Source organism: Phyllobates terribilis, unplaced genomic scaffold (assembly GCF_046119375.1).
Source record: "Phyllobates terribilis strain yellow unplaced genomic scaffold, ASM4611937v1 Scaffold_9__5_contigs__length_417890890, whole genome shotgun sequence".
Lineage (NCBI taxonomy): Eukaryota > Metazoa > Chordata > Amphibia > Anura > Dendrobatidae > Phyllobates > Phyllobates terribilis.
In genome coordinates, this window is record NW_027362769.1 from 85,754,981 (window position 1) to 85,777,207 (window position 22,227).

Below are 22,227 nucleotides of genomic sequence, written 5' to 3' on the forward strand. Positions count from 1 at the left end.
TGCATTATGATGAGCTATTGGACTGGAAGGGACCCATGTTTTGTTCTTGCACAGGGGTCCTCTTTTGTCTGTTTAGGCACCTGCTATGGAGAGTGTAAAATGCATCACGTTATCCACCTGTCGCTCCAAATAACCAGATCCTTTTCCACCAGAGGAGAAATACGAGGATACGGTAATCCAATGCTGCAAGCTGAGATCATCTTTATGGGCACAATATCGAAAGGCTCTTTTTGAGGATTAAATCATTCATCATCAATCAGGCAGAGACGAAAAAACGTTATTGTTGGATAATGTAACGCGTTTCAGTTCCAACGTGCGGTTCTTCTGCAGGCATGTGTACATGGTTTTATCTTCTAATATATAAACACAATAGATGCAAAACTAGCGGGTGTGTTTATATTTTAGAAGATGAAACAATAAGCACATGCCTGCAAAAGATTCTTTATGCTGGATTCGAAACTCGTTGCATTATACTACAATAAAGTTTTTTCGCACCTGCCTGATTGATGGCGACTTACTCCTCCATACGACTCTTTTCACATGGCGCCCATTGAGACGACCTCAGTTTTTAGAAATAGTTTACTGAACTGAAAGGGCAGGTTCCATGAGAAAAGTCTCAGTACTGGGAGGATTCTTTAACCCTCTTAGTGACCGCCAATACGTCTTTTTACTGACATGTGATATAAGAGACTAGCATCCCCCGACGGGTGACAACGATCCTGTTGCTGTCGGCTAACAACTTGCTGCATCAGCCATGATCAGTGTTGGCACCAACCATGGCTGTTTAACCCCTTAGATGCTGTTGTCAATAGTGACTATAGAATCTAAATAGTTAACAGAGTGCGGGGGCTCCCTCTTTAACCCCATTGGCACCTTGAGATCTTGATTGTGTGATCCTGATGCTTGCAATGGCAATTCATGGCCAAATAACGGCCTTAGAGTCTGACAGCTATAGCGACCTGTTCTGAAGTTATCATTTTTCATTCCTGTCATGCCACTTCCTGAAAACCACCTGAAGGGTTAATGAAGTATCTGAAAGCAATTTTTAATACACTGAGGGGTGCAGTTTTTAAAATGGTATCACTTTTGGGTGGTTTCCAATATATAGGACCCCCAAAGTCATTTTTAAAAACCGAACGGGTCCCTAAAAAAAATAAGTTTCGGAAATTTCCTTGAAAAATGACAGCTACATTTTTAAACCTTCTAGAATGCTAACACAATAAAAGAACATTTTACAAATGGAGCTGATATAAAGCAGACATGAGGGAAATGTTATTTATTAATATGTTTGTGCGGTATGACTATCTAGATTAAAGGGATAATCATTCAAATTTTGAAAATTGTTAATTTTTTTTTTTTTTTTGTCAAATTTATGATATTTTTATAAATTAACACAAAGCATATCAACCTAAATTTACCATTATTATAAAGCATAATATGTCACGAAAAAACATTCTCAAAATCAATGGGATATTTTGAAGCGTTCCAGAGTTATAACTACATAAAGTGACGCGTGTCAGATTTTAAAAAATTTGGTCCGGTCACTCAGGCGTAAACCCTCTTTTAATTTCCAGTTTGTCAAATACCTCCAATAAGCCATTATCCAACACACATTAAAGTCCAGGGGTCAACAGAGTACCCAGACCCTAAGCAAAGTCACAAGAAACAGAGATTCAAAAATGTGATCCAGTATTGTTTACTTGTTGCTCAGGATCTAGCAACCCGGTTTGTTATACCTATGTGCTAAAAAAGACATTTAAATAGAAAGCTTTTCTGAGTGCTACTTATTTCAAAACTTTGCAAGGTGGCAAAAACTCATCTAATTTCTGCAATGGAAACACTGGACTGGTTGGGTATACCTTTTTGCGGTGGGCTGGCTTTTATGCTTTTTTGATCAAAACAGTGTCAACGAAGTACCTTTGTTATTTACATGTACTATTGCTATTTACTTACTTACTACAGGGTTGTTATGTTGTTATATACAGTATATATATATATATATATATTGTTGTTATGCTGGTTTCTTTCTTCACTACTTGAACTGCACTAGAACATGAGAACAGGAGGCATATCTGTCTGTCATCCTTTGTGCAAGGAAGTTTTGTAATGATGTGAATGCATACATTTTCTTTGCTACATCTAGTATACACTGTGGTAGGGTCCCTGGGTTCAAACAGCTGTACAGTATGTTATAAATAGAGCTGATAAAATTCTTTGAAGTTCAAATTTGCCATGTTTGTCAAATTTCTCCCAAAAATTGGATTTGCAGCTAATTGATTCACTGCAAATCACAATTTTGCAAAACCTTCAGCTGCCCTGAATAGACAAGTGTAAAACTCTGAGGTCTCTTAGGACTATATCCAACCCCTTTCGAGCTACTTCATGCAAATCCAGCCTTAGTAATGTCAAAGTGACCTCACCATAAAAAATGATGGTAACCCGATAGTAACCAACAGCCCACTTAATAACACAGGAAACTAACAGACTTTCATGCTTTTTCACATGAAATCGATTTGCTAATCTCTAGTTAAAACCTTTAAACTGTAGTCCTTTTGGGGAAAATAAATGTGTTAGAAAAAGTACGCATTTTGCAATATTTTAGGGGTTTCCTGCCATAATAAGCAAATTGTCTCTTCAGAGAGTAAGAGGAGCAGAACTCTATTGCCACCTACAGGAAGTAGCAATCCTAAAAGTCAATATCGACCCTCGAACGAGCTTTGCCACATGTTTTAGGGTAAAATCCAAAACCAAAATCTCAATTTGCAGACACTGTGTTTTGGGGTGCTGCCCCTGTCAGTGCAAAGTGTGAGTTCTGGTTTGGCTGGGTGAGAGGCGTCAGACCGGTAGCCAAGGGGTAACATTTCTCTTTGCGGAGAGTGACATATCAAGCCTGACATACCAAGGTGAGGAGACTTTTAAGTCTTGCAATGCTTCTCTGGGAAATATGCAAACTGTCTCTTCAGAGAGGAAGAGGACTAGAACTCTAGTGCCGCCTATTGAAAGCATTAACCCTAAAAGTCAATATCGGCCCTCTAATGAGCCTTGCCACATGACTTAGAATAAAGGCCAAAACCAAAATCTCAATCTCAGTTTGCAGACGCTGTGTTTCGGGGTACTGCCCTTTGTCAGTGCAAAGTGTGAGATCTGGTTTGGCTGGGTGAGAGGCATCTGACCGGGATCCAAAGTGTAACGTTTCTCCTTGAGGAGAGTGACAAGGTGATGAGGGGCAGTACCCTGAAACACAGTGTCTGCAAATTGAGAGTTTGGTTTTGGCTTTTATCTTTTATCCTAAGTCATGTGGCAAGGCTCATTAGAGGGTCGATATTGACTTTGCACTGCACATGATCGACCAGGAGCACTGGAAATACAACAGCTCAGTTACAACTTGAGCGTGAATAAAGCCTGGAGGGGCATCCTTTGGTAGGTGATATTTGCAAATTGGGGTTGGATTTAAAACTGAGTTATATGGGCACAAGTTAATAAATATGTGTGAATTATTCTAAGACTATGTTGTGAATTTTGGGAATAACCCTTTAACTTAAGGGTTAATGTTCAAAAAATCATCATGTCTTGAAGACATACAGTAGTATGGGGTAGGGGGGGGTTACAGCACTTCAGCATGTGTCCTTGTCTGCCCCACAGGGCCCCTACTCATCACCTCACTCCTTACAAGCTCATCTTACAATAGAGTCCTGAATTCTCTGGCCCAAGCTTTTGAGCACTGGGGTATCAGCAGCGTGGATATAAGACCACCCAAACAGATCAATGGAAGCTTCAACTTAAGAGGACACATTCCATGTCCTTCACTAAGGACTGAACACAAATAATGGGACTGTTTTATGTGACTACAAATGCTTAAATCACATTTGGTACTTTTAGAAGATTCTTTATTTAATCTTGACACCACTTTCATTATGTTCTTATGTATCTGCAGAGAACTTCAAGATCAGTAGTTTTTTATCACAGAAATGTATTGTGTGAATTCACAAGACCAAATTCACTGCTAGTTACCTTTTTTCTAGATCCAAATGATGGGGAATTATTTCACATACTGGATCCAAAAGATCTCGGAAGGTTTTGATTTGATGATTTGATGACTCTATATAAGACAACAGAAAACAAACATGAATTTTAGAAAATGCCACATCTATGGATGTACAGTCATGGCCAAAAGTATTGAGAATGAGACAAATAGTAATTTTTCCAAAGTTTACTGCTTCATTTTTTGTAATGGCAATTTGCATATACTCCTGAATGTCAAAGAGTGATCAGCTTAACAGCAATTACTGTACTTGCAAAGTCAATATTTGCCCAGAAAATGAACTTTAACCCCCAAAACACATTTCAACATCATTGCAGTCCTGCCTTAAAAGGAGCAGCTAACATCGTTTTAGTGATTGATCAATTAACACAGGTGTGGGTGTTGATGAGGACAGGGCTGGCGATCAATCAGTCATGATTAAGTAAGAATGACATCACTGGACACTTTAAAAGGAGGCTGGTTCTTGGTATCATTGTTTCTCTTCAGTTAACCATGGTTATCTCTAAAGAAACACGTGCAGCCATCATTGCACTGCACAAAAATGGCCTAACAGGGAAGAGTATCGCAGCTACAAAGATTGCACCTCAGTCAACAATCTATCGCATCATCAAGAACTTCAAGGAGAGAGCTTCCATTGTTGTCAAAAAGGATCCAGGGCGCCCAAGAAAGACCAGCAAGAGCCAGGACCGTATCTTAAAACTGTTTCAGCTGCGGGATCGGACTACCAGCAGTGCCGAGCTTGCTCAGGAATGGCAGCAGGCTGGTGTGAGTGCTTCTGCACGCACTGTGAGGCGGAGACTCTTTGAGCAAGTGCTGGTTTCAAGGAGGGCAGCAAAGAAGCCACTTCTCTCCAGAAAAAGCATCAGGGACCGACTGATATTCTGCAAAAGGTACAGGGAGTGGACTGCTGAGGACTGGGGAAAAGTCATTTTCTCTGATGAATCCCCTTTTCGATTGTTTGGGACATCTGGAAAACAGCTTATTCGGAGAAGAAGAGGTGAGCGCTACCACCAGTCTTGTCTCATGCCAACAGTAAAGCATACTGAAACCATTCATGTGTGGGGTCGCTTCTCAGCCAAGGGAATCGGCTCACTCACAGTCTTGCCTAAAAACATAGCCATGAATAAAGAATGGTACCAGAATGTCCTCCAATAGCAACTTCTCCCAACCGTCCAAGAGCAGTTTGGCGCCCAACAATGCCTTTTCCAGCATGATGGAGCACTTTGCCATAAAGCAAAGGTGATAACTAAATGGCTCATGGAACAAAACATAGAGATTTTGGGTCCATGGCCTGGAAACTCCCATGATCTTAATCCCATTGAGAACTTGTGGTCAATCATCAAGAGACGGGTGGACAAACAAAAACCAACAAATTCTGGCAAAATGCAAGCATTGATTATGCAAGAATGGACTGCTATCAGTCAGGATTTGGTCCAAAAGTTGATTGAGAGCATGCCAGGGAGAATTACAGAGGTCTTGAAGAAGAAGGGGCAACACTGCAAATATTGACTTGCTGCATTAACTCATTCTAACTGTCAATATAACCTATTGGTACTCATAATATGATTGCAATTATATTTCTGTATGTGATATAAACATCAGACAAACACTAATAAAAACCAGAGGCCAGCAGATCATGTGAAAATATAATTTTGGTGTCATTCTCAAAACTTTTGGCCATGACTGTATTTAGTGAGTGATGTACAAAAGAAAAGTCGGTATAGCCCAGGCTTGTGATCACATTTTCCGCTCTTGCCAGCCCCCAAAGCAATGGATATAACACCAGCTGGATCACTGCTAAATTATAGTATATGGCAAGGGTGGCTGTCTAACTTTTTAGTACCTTAGAAAGAAGAAAAGTGATCTTTTGTCTTCTTACCTTACCGTTATGGCCCTTTAACATTAAAACCCTTTGACATCACATTTAAGAGATCTACTCTCCCATAGGAGTTTTTTAACACATTCCTGACATATGACCTACTAGCTTTGTGCCCCAATGCCTGCCATGATAGTGCTCTTGTGAAGACCAGCCTGGTAGACTTTGGTATTGCGTTACATAGTATAAGCACTCAGATTAAAAAAATATAATAATTCTAATTTCCAACCTTTTCCATAATTAAGAATAAAGAAATAGCACAAAATTATAAAGATAAACATATTTGCCATCACGGAGTATATAAAAAGTCTAATCAATCACAAAATAAAATTAATTAATCTGATTTTTAAACGTCGTAAAGAGAAAGAAGGTTGAAATGCCAGACTTGCATTTTTTTTGTCACAACAACTATGACAAAAATGCAATAAGAGATCAAAACACCAATCTACCCCTAAATTGTATCACTAAAAACATCAGCTTGCCATGCAAAAAAATAAAGCACCACACAGCTCCATCGACATAAAAGTGAGAGCGTTAACGGTCTCAGAAAATGGTCACACAAATACATTTTTTTTCCAAATTTACCAAAAAATTCTCACCACTTAAATATAAAAAAACTATACAAGTTTCGTATCAACCATAATCACACTGACCTGGAAAATATTGCAAGATCAATGAACTCCATAACAACAAAACTTCATCAAATGGAATTTTATTTGCAGTTTCACTTCACTTGGAATTTTAATTCAGTTTTTCAGTACACTCAATTGTAAAATTCATTGCGTCATTCAAAGTTACAAAAAATTGCCTAGTCAGGAAGGTTTTAAAGGGAATTTGCCAGTAGGATCAATCCTCCTATGCCGTCTATATGGGCATGCAGGTCATAGGATTCTGAATGAAATGACACCTTGATATCTGCAAACTGATATCTTATTCCAGTGCAATACACATTTTTCTTGATATGTAAATCAGCTGTTAAGATCTACGGGCCGGACATAGATCTCCCTGAGAATCTGCCTCCAGAGCATGTTTTATATGAAAGGGGACATTACCAGTGTGAGACATGTACTGACTGACAGTCTGCTCTCCTGATCTACAAGTCTTACACTGGTAATGTCCCCTTTCATCTATGTAGTGCTCAAAGATCTTAACAGCTCATTTACATATAAACTGATTGCAGATATCAAGGTACCACTTTATTCAGCTTCCAATGACCTACATGCTGATATAGACACTTAGAAGGGTTGATCCTACTGACAGATGCCCATTAAAGGGAATGTGTCAGCAGGTTTTTGCTATGTAATCTGAAGACAGCATGCTGTGGAGGTTAAAACACAGATTTCAGTGATGCCTCTCTTATCAAGTTCTGTGCTGTTGTTTATAGGCAATGATTGTTTTAGTACTAGGAGCTTATCTTTGCTGGGACAGAGCAGCATTTGCCTCCTGGTCCTACACGCCCCTCCTGTGATAACTACCTCACTATCTATAGTCAGTATAAGAAAAAAAGTGTGGACAACCACAAGAAAATGAATTAATACTGTCAAATTTTATTTAGAAATAATTTAAAAAATAACAAAATCCGTCAACCAATGATTTTCATCAACTATAAGGTGATAACAACATACACAATAAATGTGTCTATGATTTCTGGATATATATAATGGCTATATGGTATAGGTCACCACTTTGGAGTTATCAGACCTCTACTATGGCCATACAGGGTATAGAAAAGTAAATCTATACATACCTGTATGGGCCATAGTAGAGGTTTGATTGCAGAGAAAAGCGCTTTAATCAATTCTATTTTGTACAGGCTTGGCGTCCCCCAAGCAATCCCCGCCTATGTGCTTATTATTCCCCCAAATCCCCACCTATACGCTTAATTATCATATTCCCCCCTCCCGTGCACGTCATAGGGCCCTCTGACGTGCACTGTGCTCCCTGACTTCCCGGGCATGCGCAAAGCACCGCTCACATAGAGCTCACATAGAGCGCGCTTTGTGTTATGTTCTGCTACCAAAGCTAAGGCAAGAGAGGAGATCTGTCCCTACTATAGGACTCAGCTGAATCCCTACGATGTAACAGGGAACCCGATCCTGCGATCAGACCTGCTAAAGTCCTAATCTAGTCTGTACGGAGACCTATAGATGTGGGGAGGGAATCCCTACAAGTACTAAGGACTGGGAGGAATATGGGACACCTCCTAACAGAAATAGTAGCAGACAGACGAACAAACAAAATAGATAGAACATAGAGGTCCGTAGACCAAGCAAACTAACAGAGCTAGATACAGAGCACAGGCTAGCTAGAAAGTAGATATACAATGAAGTCCAGCAAAGCCAGAAGGGCGGAGCAGGATTAAATAGGCCAACAAGGTCATGTGACCAGCAAAGGAAATAAAAACTAACAGCAAGGTTCTAACAGTACCCCCCCTTCTAAGAGGATCCTCCGGATCCCCTAGGACCAGGCTTATCAGGAAATCTCCTGTGAAACGCTCTGATAAGTCTGGACGCGGAAACATCATCTGACCTCACCCAAGAGTTATCCTCGGGTCCGAAACCTTTCCAGGCCACAAGATACTGCAAACTACCTCTATACCGTCTAGAGTCAAGGATGCGAGAAATTTCATATTCCCCGTCCTCCACCACCGGAGGAACAGAGGCAGAGGCGTCACCATCCGACACAACAGCTTTTTTTAACAGAGAGACATGAAAGACCGGATTAATTCTCCAGGAGGTAGGAACCTCCAACCTAACAGCAGATTGGTTGACAACCTGAAGCACCTTAAAGGGCCCTACAAACTTGGGACCCAATTTCTTAGAAGGAATCCTCAACCGCAGATTCCTAGAGGACAACCAAACCATGTCACCAACAGCGAACAAAACCTCCTGTCGTTTCCTATCAAAGTAGTCTTTAGATTTTCTGTTGGCCTCCTGAAGATTACCACGCACATCCGTCCAAACTCTTTCCAAATCACCGGAAAAATTCTCCTCCTCAGGCACGGCAGATCCCAACTTGGAGAACGACCCAAACGACGGATGTCTCCCAGAACAACAAAAAAAAGGCGAACAACCAGCAGAAGAAGATGTATGATTGTTCAGAGCAAATTCGGCAAGTGGCAGAAACTCAGACCACCCCTCTTGATTGTCTGCCACAAAACAACGCAAGAACTGCTCAACATCCTGGTTTTTCCTTTCTGTCTGGCCATTAGATTTAGGATGATATCCGGACGAAAACGACAAATGAATTCCCAACCTGTCACAAAAGGCACGCCAAAAACGAGCCACGAACTGAGGACCCCTATCAGAAACAATGTCAGTAGGAACGCCATGAAGTCTGACAATTTCCTTGACAAAGGCCTTAGCGAGAGTTTTAGCGCAGGGCAGTTTGACGAAGGGAACCAAGTGACACATCTTGCTAAAACGGTCCACAACCACCCAGATGACAGTAAAACCCTCAGAGGGGGGAAGGTCAGTTATAAAGTCCATAGCCAAATGTGTCCAAGGAGCACTGGGGACCTCCAAAGGACAAAGTAACCCCGCAGCAGGAGTATGTGAGGACTTAGATCTAGCACATATAGTACATTGGCGCACCCACTTAATGACTTCCTTCTGCCATCCAGGCCACCAAAAACTGCGACCCACCAGTCTCTTGGTCTCAGAGATTCCGGGATGACCTGCCAACCGAGATTCGTGACACTCAACAAACAAATCTCTCCTAAAGGTCCCAGGCACAAACAACCTCCCATGAGGAGTGTTAGATGGGGCATTCTCCTGAGCTTTAAGAATCTCATCTTCCAAAACGGAGTCTAAAGCAGCTATCACAACACCTTCTTGTAAAATGTTTTCCTCTTTCTCAGCACCGACTATGGGAGAAAAACTGCGAGACAAGGCATCCGCCTTAACATTCTTAGTACCAGAGATGTAAGTAACGGAGAAATTAAACCGCGAGAAAAACAGTGCCCACCTAGCCTGACGGGCATTCAGGCGCTTGGCAGCATCAAGATATATCAGATTTTTATGATCCGTAAGAACCTGAACGGGAAATTCCGCACCTTCTAAGAAGTGGCGCCAGTGTTCAAATGCGAGTTTAATAGCCAATAATTCCCGATTACCAATATCGTAATTCAATTCAGTCTCCGAAAATTTTTTTGAAAAAAAGGCACAGGGATGTAATCCATCCCCGTTATCCTGAGACAATACTGCGCCAACCCCCACAGAGGAAGCATCAACCTCAACCAAAAACGGCCTAGTAACATCAGGCTGCATAACGATGGGAGCAGAGGTGAACCTCTCCTTGAGATACACAAAAGCTTCAATGGCCTCAGAAGACCACTGAACCGCATCAGCACCTTTCCTGGTGAGATCAGTCAGAGGTTTGACAATACTAGAAAATTTTTTTATGAATTTTCTATAGTAATTGGCGAAACCCAAAAACCTCTGTATCGATTTCAAACCAATAGGCCTAGGCCATTCCTGCACAGCCTGAACCTTAACCGGATCCATCTCAAAACCTTTGCTGGAGATAATGTAGCCCAAAAAACTAATTCTCTGTACAGCGAACTCACATTTCTCCAGCTTAGCAAAAAGCGAATTGTCCATTAATAACTGTAATACCTCACGCACGCTCCGCCAATGAGACTCCAGATCTGGCGAATAAATCAAAATGTCATCCAAATACACAACCACATTTTTACCGATCAAAGGTCTAAGGATGTCATTAATCAGATTCTGAAAAAATGCAGGAGCATTAGTAAGACCAAAAGGCATAACCAGATTCTCAAAATGACCCACAGGAGTGTTAAAAGCAGTCTTCCATTCATCACCCTCCTTCATGCGCAACAGATTGTATGCCCCCTTAAGGTCAATTTTAGAGAACCACTTGGCCCCCAATAACTGGTTAAACAGATCAGGAATCAATGGCAGTGGGTAAGGATTGCGTACCGTAATTTTGTTAATCTCACGAAAATCCAGACAAGGACGTAAACCGCCGTCCTTTTTTTTTACAAAAAAAAATCCAACCGCCACAGGAGACTTAGAGGGCCTAATGTGACCGGCGGCCAAACTTGTCTGTATGTATTCCTCCAAAGCCTTCCTCTCAGGAATAGTAAGGTTAAATAAACGACTTTTAGGAAGAATCGCTCCAGGGACAAATTCAATAGAACAATCATAGTCTCTATGGGGAGGCAAAACCTGCGATTCTTTCTCAGAAAAAACTCTCCAAAAATCCTGAATAGGAACAGGCAATTCTCCCCTATCCAAAGCTGCAATACGCCCGTTACAACACTTGTCATAACATTTATGGCTCCAGGATTTAATTTCACTGGTAGACCAATCCAGTACAGGATTGTGAAATTTTAACCAGGGCAAACCCAATATTACTGGAGAAGGCAAGTTATTCAACACTACCAAATCCAATTTCTCATGGTGAACACCATTAATAGTGAGAGGAAATTCACTGACCTTGAGAGTAATATTCTTCAAAGGGGAGCCATCCACAGAAACCACAGCAATGGGGGATGATAAAGGTTCAGGTTTTAAATTGAGTTTTTCCACGAATCCCCCATCAATAACATTCAGTGTAGACCCGCAATCAACAAACACCCGAAATTCCATTAATTTTTCCTGAGCAATCGTGGAAGCAGCTAAAAATATACCCTTGGAATTTAAACAGGCAATACGGGCGTGACTGACCATTTTTTTTTCTTTCTTCATACGAAGCTCACAGCCTTTAATCAAATGACCAGATTTTCCGCAATAGAAACACAAGCCTTCCGAAAAACGACGGTCTTTTTCTTGAGAGCGAGGTGCCACCGATCCAATCTCCATCGGTTCACCACTGTTAGTACACACATTATCATAACCAGAAACTGACATAGCAGAGGATTTGCTCTCATTAACCCTAGCACGCAGTCTTCTATCCACCCGTATAGCTAATTGCATAGCCTGTTGCAAATCTTCAGGTGTAGGATAAGCAATTAGCAGGTCTTTAACCCTTTCACTGAGCCCAGCAAGAAATAGACTTTTCAGAGCAGAATCGTTCCACCCTGTTTGAGTGGACCAACGACGAAAATGAGTACAATATTTTTCCACATTACCTGATCCTTGTTTTAAACGTCTCAACTCAGTCTCAGCTGATGCCACACGGTCAGGATCATCATATAATAATCCTAAAGCAGAAAAAAAACTATCCACTGATCTGAAGCATGTATCACTAGGTTGCAAAGAAAAGGCCCACTCCTGAGGCTCTTTGCGCAAAAGTGACATTATGAACCCTACGCGCTGGGATTCATCCCCAGAGGACTTGGGTCTCAAACGAAAATACAATAAGCAAGCATTTTTAAATGAAAAAAATTCTCGATGTTCACCAAAAAATAAATCCGGCAAACATACCTTAGGCTCCAAGAAATATGCTCCAGGACAGTTACTCACGTGCTGACGGAGCTCGGCCACTTCCAGAGAGAGTCCCTGCAGGTGTTTAGCCAAATCCTGAACCGACACCATGATGGAACAAAAAAAAAAAAAAAAAAAATCTTTCCTTAGAGAATTTGCAGGCTGGACTTACTGTTATGTTCTGCTACCAAAGCTAAGGAAAGAGAGGAGATCTGTCCCTACTATAGGACTCAGCTGAATCCCTACGATGTAACAGGGAACCCGATCCTGCGATCAGACCTGCTAAAGTCCTAATCTAGTCTGTACGGAGACCTATAGATGTGGGGAGGGAATCCCTACAAGTACTAAGGACTGGGAGGAATATGGGACACCTTCTAACAGAAATAGTAGCAGACAGACGAACAAACAAAATAGATAGAACATAGAGGTCCGTAGACCAAGCAAACTAACAGAGCTAGATACAGAGCACAGGCTAGCTAGAAAGTAGATATACAATGAAGTCCAGCAAAGCCAGAAGGGCGGAGCAGGATTAAATAGGCCAACAAGGTCATGTGACCAGCAAAGGAAAAAAAAACTAACAGCAAGGTTCTAACACTTTGCTTCATCCCGGCCCTGTCTGCCTGTGCTCTGTGCCGCAGGGTTGTATTGTGCAGACGCCGGAGAGTCACTGTGATTTCCCGGCGCCTGCGCAATAGAACCCTGCGGCGCAGCGCACAGGCAGACGTGGCCGGGATGAAGCAAAGTGCACTCTATGTGAGCTCTTTGTGAGCGGCGCTTTGCACATGTGCAGGGAGTCAAGGAGCACAGTGCACGTCACAGGGCCCTATGACGTGCACGGGAGGGGGGAATATGATAATTAAGCGTATAGGTGGGGATTTGGGGGAATAATAAGCACATAGGTGGGGATTGCTTGGCCTCCCCCGAACACCAAGCCTGTACAAAATAGAATTGATTAAAGCGCTTTTCTCTGCAATCAGACTTCTACCATGGGCCATACAGGTATGTATAGATTTACTTTTCTATACCCTGTATGGCCATAGTAGAGGTCTGATACCTCCAAAGTGGTGACAGATTCCCTTTAAGTAAAAAGCCTATGTAGCAAATAATCTCCCAGCCGGGATGTAAGATGAACAATCAACACCATTAATAAGCAGAAAATCATAATAACGTAGTATGTTGGTTTCTATGCTAGTTACAAGAGCATAGAGAGTGATGCCAACGTCTCCTATGCACATTTCGGTGCCAAAGCCTTCTTCCAGGGGAGTCTATAGACATTGTATATACAGAGCCTGGTGTGGGCGGGATTAGCTTCCTCAGCTTTGCTGCATTGCTAAATGTAAAAGCTCTGATTGTGTCAGAACGGCTGCACCCAGTAATCTAAGTGATACATCATTGGGATCAGGGCCTCTTTTTCTACATCATGCTGCTCTCAGATGGGGCAGCATAGCAAACACCTTCTGACAGATTTCTTTTAATCAAACTTGGATCAAATTTCTGCACAGGGAAATATTTTTCCTTTTCCATGTGTCAAGATTCTTTCCTTCAGGTACTTAAAGAAGATGTACAAGAAAGCAGACCTTCAGACCATGATTTGAAAAAGACCTAACACATATAATTATTTACTTAGTAAACTTTTAATTTACATTACATTCCCTTGTTTTCTCCCATATTTATAGGGGTTTGTCCTGCTGACAGGTTCTATAGAATAGTGTGCCAAGAAATATTTATTTTCTACAATCCAGAGTTTATTCAATTCCAAGGCAGTCTTACTAATGCTTGAGTTGGGATGTCCACTGTTGTATACGTAGTATTCAAAAGAGTAATTATCAAGTATATTTGTCACTATTTTTATCAGTAAGGATAATTAGGCTGTCCATGTAACACAAAGAGACAGAATGACTAGTTATCAGATGACATGACAAAGAAATTACCTTCATTAGAAAGGCAGGTCAGGATCAGTCATGCCTCTGAGCAAAAGACGGCGCCGGCATGGGTGCAGACCATAACTGTGACACTAACTTGGACTGTAAATTCCCTGAGGTTGTCTATCTTACAGTATCATTGTGCAATACAAGGCCTTGTATTTCTTCATTCTTTGTGGACTCTAAGAAAGGTCTAAACATTGACGGTGGTTATGGGTGGCACATATATGTAAAACACTAACAGTTTCAAAATCGACATAACCTGATTAATGATTTTATGGCACCATAATATTTCACAGCGCTTAATAGACATCATAACTGTCCCCATTGGGGCTCACAATCTAAATCTATATCAGAATGCTTTTGTAGTGGGGGGGGGATCCACACTAACTCGGGGAGAACATTCAATCTCCTTGGTGGGATTTGAACCCAGGACCCCAGATCTTTGATGGGACTCCACAGGGGATGATATTGCAGTACTTTAGGTAGGAGATGATGGCAAGCACTAGTCTTTCAATTGACTTGAAAATGAGGAAAGGCAGAAAAGTTGAGATGGAGGCAGAAGGAAGTGGCAATGACTTGGACATACTATTTGAAAGATAGGGTGAAATCCCCGAGGCTAGAGCGTTTTTAGAGTGGGAAATGTATGGAGTCACTGACTGTAATTGATACATCTGGTGGAGAAGACGCTGAATGAGATGGGGGATAGATGATGAATTTTAAATTTTAGAAAGCAGGATGAGAAAAGGAGAATAGATGCAATATTCACTCAGAAATTTTGAATGAAGAGAGGTAAATTTAAGCATAATCAGCATAAAATTGGTACTAAAAAATATAGGATTGTCACGGACGTGTTTTGTGGAAGTGTAGCACCCTGAGGATTCGGCTGCTACAGGGGTATTGCACCTCAACCCAGAGGTGTGATATTCCACTCCCGGGTAAGGATGGAGTGTGGAACTGAGCTCGGTAGGCTGCATGCACTACATACATCCCATTTCCGAGGAACAGGCCGACGGTACTCCCACTTAGAAATGTGCAGGTACAACCGAGTCTGTTCCTGGCTGGAGTGGGAGGGGGGTGGTACATCCCATGTAGTGTAGGGGCAGATAGGGGGAGCAGCCTGGGTAAAGATAGGAGCTCATTGGGTGCTGGTCACCTGAGCTCACACATAGAGGGTGTATATAAGGTGGGCACCAACTAAGATCAGGGTCAGATGCAGAGGGTCAGATGCAGAGAGTCAGTTGCAGAGAACAAGTCAGGAGCAGAGGAGAGAAGAAAGACCCAGAGTGAGAGAGGAGAAAAGAGAGAGACCCAGAGGCACAGAAGAAAAGGACTCTGAGATCCCAACTAAAATCCCCGGGTGAAGAGTCGGCATCAGGGTACCGGAACCCAAGCTGGTGGGGGTAAAAACATTCCCCAGCCAGAGACCGGAGACCGTGGGCAGCGTTTGCCACGGTCACCCATCACATCCACCCCGAAGGCACACCACATGAAGGGTCAGGGAACCCAGGGCCAAGGGTGTCCCAACAGAAGGCCCGAGGGAGCTGGACCTAGGTGGATTACTGGTGGGGACGGCCAGAGAACGGGACAGAAAGAGAGCTCAGGGCCACGCTCCGGACTTGTTTGGGGGTTGGCTGGATCCAGGACCTGGTGGACGCAGCACGGCTCGGGTGGTCACTCGAAGCTGGAGTGACCAGCACAACATCTGCAGTAAGTAAACACCCTTAACTGCACAACCCGACTCTGTCTTCACTGCCGTCTGCACTACACCACCACAACCCCCATCCTCTGCACCTGTCCCCTCTGAGGCTATACCCCTCCCGTTGGGGGTTATCCCACCAAGCTGCGCACCCACCATCAGCCTCAGCGGACCCTGCTGCAGCGGCGGCCACAGTGACCGCATCACAACGGGTGGCGTAGTCGACACAAAAGAACTCTTAATAACATCTGTAGGACTGCCACATAACACTGAGCTTGACGCCCTGGGCACGGGCCGGGTCACAGCCGCTCGGAGACTACAACCCCCATCTGATCCGGTGCCGGGTATTCCCCTCAAAAAGGAATATGTCCCAGGGGGCGCGTCAGAAGCACTGTGCCACAGACCGCGGAGAGCCTGGAGGGGCGTGACTAAGTGAGCACCCGACTGTTCACTAGCGCCTCTGATGGTGAGGTTAGACTTGGCTCCCGATGAACGGCAGGTGTCACTCCAGGACAGACCAATGGACGCGCAGCAGCTGGACCCAGTAGGACAGACTGGATGGTGCAGCAGGCTGGGTTTTCACCGGAGTGCAGCAGGCTGGGTTTTCACCGGAGTGCAGCAGGCTGGGTTTTCACCAGAGTGCAGCAGAGCAGAGTTTGCACCGGAGTGCAGCAGAGCAGGGTTTGCACCAGAGTGCGCAAGCTGGGTTTGTACCGAGAACTGGTACGCAACCATAACAACATAGACTGCAGAACAGGAAGGTTGCTCAGGCACCTCCCCAATGGGGAGGAAGCAATAGATATGTAATGTTCCACAGCTATTGGCTGGGGACGTAATAGCAAGTGCGCGCACTGGCCCTTTAAGAGGGCAGGAGCGTGCGCACGCGTGCCCTAAGGACACAGCTGGAGGCCCTGCTGGAAGCAGGCAGAGCACAGGGGAGGGAAGCCCCGGCCGCAGTGCGGGTGAGTGAAGTGACACGCCGGAGACCCTGATTGTTAGAGTGGGGATCCAGTGTGGCACTAACAAGGATGCCATGACTTGTCCCAAGTCAAAGTACAGATGACGAAGAGCGTTGAGGAAAACCAACAAAGAAAGGGCAAACTAATGAGTGGTGTGTGGATTACATTGAATGTTCTGTGGGGTTGAGATTAGGAGATCCAGTAGATGGCTATGTCTGTGATGCCAAGTGATGAGAGAGTTTGAAACAATAGGAGAGTGATTTACTTGGAGAGATAGCAGGTAGTAGTGTGATCTTTTAATATGTAGTGTGTGGTGGACTATGGTGGCAGAATGGTTTCCCCACTTGGGAAAGGTGAAAGGGAAGCATTAATACACAGCAGACAGTTCAAGAACAGCTTTACTCACAGTCTGTGTGCCCACTATGCGTTTTTCAAGCATTTTTGCTTTTGCTGAGGAATTTCCGCAGTGAAAATGCTTAAAAAACGCTTGGTAATACGTGCCCCATGGTCCCCAATGATAATCCGCATGTGTTGTGCACATGCTGCGGATATTTCCGCTGCGGATTATCATTGCGGAAAAATTCGGTAGCACGTCCATTAATTTTGCGGACACACAGCGTAATTGCCGCCATTGACTTGCATTGAATCGCTTAATATCCACATGACTACATGTGCACATGTGGATATTAAGCGATTCAATGTGCGGATGGTACCCGGGTCTGGAGAAGAGGAGACTCTCCTCCAGACCCGGGTACCATAGTACCTGTAAAAAAAGGAATTTAAAATAAAAAATATACATTATACTCAACTTCCGATGTCCCCCAGTCTCCTGTATGATGCGTCCTGGCTCCCCGGCGTCTCGCGATAGTCTAAAAGGACCTTCCATGACGTCATTTAGTCATGTGAAAGGTCATGCGACCGCTGACGTCGGCGGTCGCGTGACCTGTCACATGACTAAATGACATCATGGAAGGTCCTTTTACACCACCGCGAGCCACCGGGGAGCGAGGACGCATAGTACAGGAGACCGGGAGCCATCAGAAGATGAGTATAATGTTTTTTTTTACCATTTTTATTCTTTTCTTTTAACTATTACTTGGTCACACTATATAAATCCATGCCGGTTGCATGGATTTATATAGCGTGGCCACGATGTCAAGCACTTTTCCAAGTGATGCTAAAATCGTTTGGAAAAGACCTTGATAACCCGCATGCAGAAATGCATGCAAAGACGCTTGACAAGCGCTTCTACCTGCCAGGAAAAACGCATGTAAAATCTGCATGCGTTTTTCCAGCCAAGGAGATGCAGAAAAAATCTGCAGCATTTCTGCATCGTGGGCACTTAGCCACCAAAAGACAAGCTTGATGGCTACAAAGTATCTCAAAAAGCAACATGACTGGTGGTTACTAGTGGTGATCAAGCATTAAAATGCTCGAGTGCACATTACTTGAATCTAGCAGGTCGGACGCTCGGACAGGCTCGACTCGAGTAAGAAGTATAATGGAAGTCAATGAGAAACGTGAACATTTTTACGGAAGACCCTAATGGGAGGACTGGGGGGACAGGAAATTCACGAAATGGATGGAAACAGCACTCAAATGGCATTGAAACAACATAGGGAAGATGCCTGGATGCATCTCTGACTCCCAGGTCGCTGCTGTGAACAATGTTGTCAGAGTATTACTCCACTTTTATGAACTGATAATAAAACATATAAAACCAAAGATAAAATGGATTTTACAGGAAAAAATGTTAGGAAACATTCTTTCCTGTATAATGATTTGTATATAAGGCAAAATTAAAAAGAGAAAATAAAAACACCACCTCCACTTATTAGGCTGCATACCCACGATCAGTAATACTAGCGTACTGGATGCAGCATATTTTCGTTTCCAAAGCGCTGCGTTGTACAGCACAAGCACAGTGGCTGGGATTAATAGAAATCTCATGCCCACTGTGCTTCTTTTTTTATGCTGTGTAAACTCACCTGTGGTGCGGGTTTCTGATCCGCAGCATGTCAATTTCTCTTGCAGGAAAGCTCAGTCTTCTATGCAGAATTTCCCCATAGAATTGCATTAGATGCGGTAAATCGCAGTTTAAAAAAAAGCATTGCATTGTAAGTGCATTTACACAGGTGTTTTTACTTGGTTTCAATAAATAAATAATATAAAAAAATGTCATGGCGCCCCCCCTATTTTTGAGAATTAGCCAAGATAAAGCAGACAGCTGTGTGCTTATATTATAGGCTGGGAAGGTTCATGGTTATTGGGCCCTTCCCAACCTAAAAATACAAGCCCACAGCCGTCCCAGAATTGTGGCATCACATGAGATGCACTAATTCTGGCACTTTGCCCAACTCTTCCCAATTGCATTGGTACAGTCAAATCGGGGTAATGGTAGTTGGTGTTGATGACAGCTGTGATTTGTCAAAAATCACAGCTGCCATCAACCCTACACCCCCATTACTAACCCAGTAATAAAAAATAAAAACCACACTCACAGAAAACAACACTTTATGTGAATAAAGACTCCTCCACACTATCGCTTGTTTTCATAAAAAAAAAATCAAAAAATCCCATGCAGGTCTGAAGTAATACAACGAATCTGAAGTAGTCCAGAAAAGGATACTGGAAAGACTTAAAAATAGGGAAATAAAAATAATAGACAGTCCCTCGTTCACCAATTTATTACCCAAAATGTTACCACAAACCCCGATGTAGTCCACATTCCTTGAATATGTCTCCGGCGTCTGTGAATAGCAGTAAAGTGACCCCTACTCACAGGTGCAGGGTAGTGACTACGATGTTCACCGGAGAAGCTGGGTCTCCCTGTGCTCAGCGAGACCCGGCGACGATGATGAATGTTGACGTCACTACCCAGTGCCTGTGAATAGCGGTCACTTTACTGTGTATGGCAGGCAATCCTCACATGTTTATTGGCTGTCAAACAGACTCAAAACTTGAGGGGCGGGGACTCGAGCATGGCGCTTGAGCACCCACAATACTCGATCGAGTAAGAAGCGTACCCGAGCACCCCGATGCTCGATCGAGTATTGAACAGTGGTGAGCATGCTCGCTCATGACTAATGGTTGCGACAATCTTACAAAAGGCAACTGCTTGGCTTGAATCGAGGTAGTCAATTGGAGTTTACAATAACATTGGGCTGGTGCTTGCAATATTTTACAGAACCTGCTGGCAATTTCTTCAACAGCTCCTTAATTTCTCTGGCACTTGGTTCAGCCACCCTCTTGATTGCCTCTCTTGAGGCAATATACGGCTATAGCTTGTCTGGCAATCTTATGCACACCCGAGTTTTCTCTCTCGGTCTTTCTCTCACAGTTTTCTCAACATGTCTGTGATGTCAATGTGGCGCCCCTGCGGGTTCAGTTGCCACAGAGGTACTGCATCTCACCCAGAGGTGTGGTATCTCACTTCAGGTAAGGAAGGAGTACTGCCCAGGACCCTAACACCTACATCCAACACTACACTACTCCAGACCAGCAGGAGGGGCAAGATGCGCTGCTCCTCTGCTGAGCCCTGTCCCTGGCTGGAGTGAGGGGAACCAAAGTAGGGGGAACCATGTAGTGGGTGTGCGTGGAGGAAGCAGATTAGGGGAGCACTTGAGAAGGAGGATATAAAAAGGGGAAGCCATCTTGTGAGGGGTGGTCAGTCTGATGAGCTTCAGTGAGAGGAAGAGAGTGTGTAGAGCAGGAGCTCAGCAGGAGCTCTGCTCAGGAGGAGGGCCTAGTGAGAGAGGCCCAGGAAAGAAAGAAGAGAGGAGATGAGCAGGAAGGAAGGCTCCAGTAAAGCAGAAAGGATCCCAGGGGTACGGGCAGTGCTGGAGGCCACCCATACGCCCGAATCTACTAGGCGGTGGAGGGATTGAGCCGCAGAAGGGGACCGGCCCTTAAACTAGCAGAGTTCTTCAAGTCTCAACTAGGTAACCGGAGGGTGCAGCATTTCAGGTGCTGCAGCCAAAAGTCACATCTAGCTCACCAGAAAGGTGGCCATAGAGGACCCAGGGGACAGAGAAGACGTCGCCGGACAAGGTCCGCAGTCACTGGCTTGGGACACTGGGTGTGAGGTGCAGGGAGACGGCCAGAAGGACACACAGAAGGGGGTCCCGTTATGTACTCCGGAGGTACCTGCGGGTTTGCTGAACCCCTCCCTGAGTAAGCACAGGACGACGTGGGAAGTTACCCTGACCCTTGTAACTTGGAGTCTAAAAATCGTGAGTAAAACCCTGAAGACTGCACCCCACTGTCTCTGCGAATTATTACTGCGCCATCATCCCCTGCACTACACTGCACAGCAACATCTATAACATCACCATTTCCTGCCCTGGAGCTAAGCTCTGCCTGTGGAGAGCTGAACCCACTCTGCTACACTAACATCACCTCCAGAGGACCTGCTCCGCAGCTGCGGCTCCCTTTTGCCGCATACCACAGGTGGCGTCATGAACTTTATATAAAAACTATAATCCCCTTTCCAAAATTCCCCTTTTATTGACCGCCCTGGGTCACAGACCGGGTCACCCCCATTGTGACATCTCCCCTAGCAACGACCGGCCCGGCTACCGAGTACCCCACGGCCCTGGGGGCGCGTCATCAACCTTTATTCACAAACAGGCATCGGTATACAGACCTCCTTTGGCTTTACTTTCTCCTCACCCCTTGTGGGTGGTTAAACATACTACTCACCCTCACTTCCTAGATAGCTATGATGCTGACCCTTTCTGTTGTGCTCCACAGCTTTTACTCTTTATTCCAGCTGCTAGGTATGTATGCATCTCACACACATAAATGGCATTAATATAAATATTATCTACATTGCAGTGTGTACCTAACTGAAATATACATAATACTATATAGCAAAGACAAATAGATAAGTGAATGTAATAGAAAATACATAACATAAAATAGCACATAACATAATAAAAGATTAGGATAAATATGACATTTGCGTAGTACTAACTTAGTTACCCGGTGGTATCTCTCCAACAGAGTCAAAGGTAACCCATAGCACCCAGGAAAGGATATCTCAGTCCTGGACAATTCAAAACATACAACAAAGTAGTTGAGTGTTTGTTGCATTATTATTTTTTACAAGAGGGTGTAGCATCTATCTTCAACCCTCTTAGAGGTTGAAAGAATCAAATAGTCGCATGCAAAGGACAATTCAAATGGAATGTTTTTTTCTTGCATTTTTACAGAATCGTAGGTGGTAAAAATTGAGCTACGCCCTATTGGGTGGGGTATTAATGAGATGCCTCCAGTGACAAGCAGATTGCTTACAGCTTCACATTATAGCTCAACCATGGGTACCTTTAAAAAGTA

The 22,227-nt window shown here is 43.7% G+C and overlaps 1 long non-coding RNA gene across 1 annotated transcript in view; it reads right to left on the reverse strand.

Moving 5' to 3' along the window:
• Positions 1-21,984, reverse strand: part of LOC141160837 (uncharacterized) — a 67,009-nt gene extending 45,025 nt beyond the window's left edge. Inside the window, exons 1-2 of the long non-coding RNA XR_012250538.1 lie at positions 21,874-21,984; positions 4,012-4,099 (exon numbers count right to left, since the gene is read on the reverse strand). This is a non-coding gene — a long non-coding RNA (uncharacterized lncRNA). The remainder of the gene's footprint in view (positions 1-4,011; positions 4,100-21,873) is intronic.
• Between the last annotated feature and the right edge of the window lie 243 nt (positions 21,985-22,227).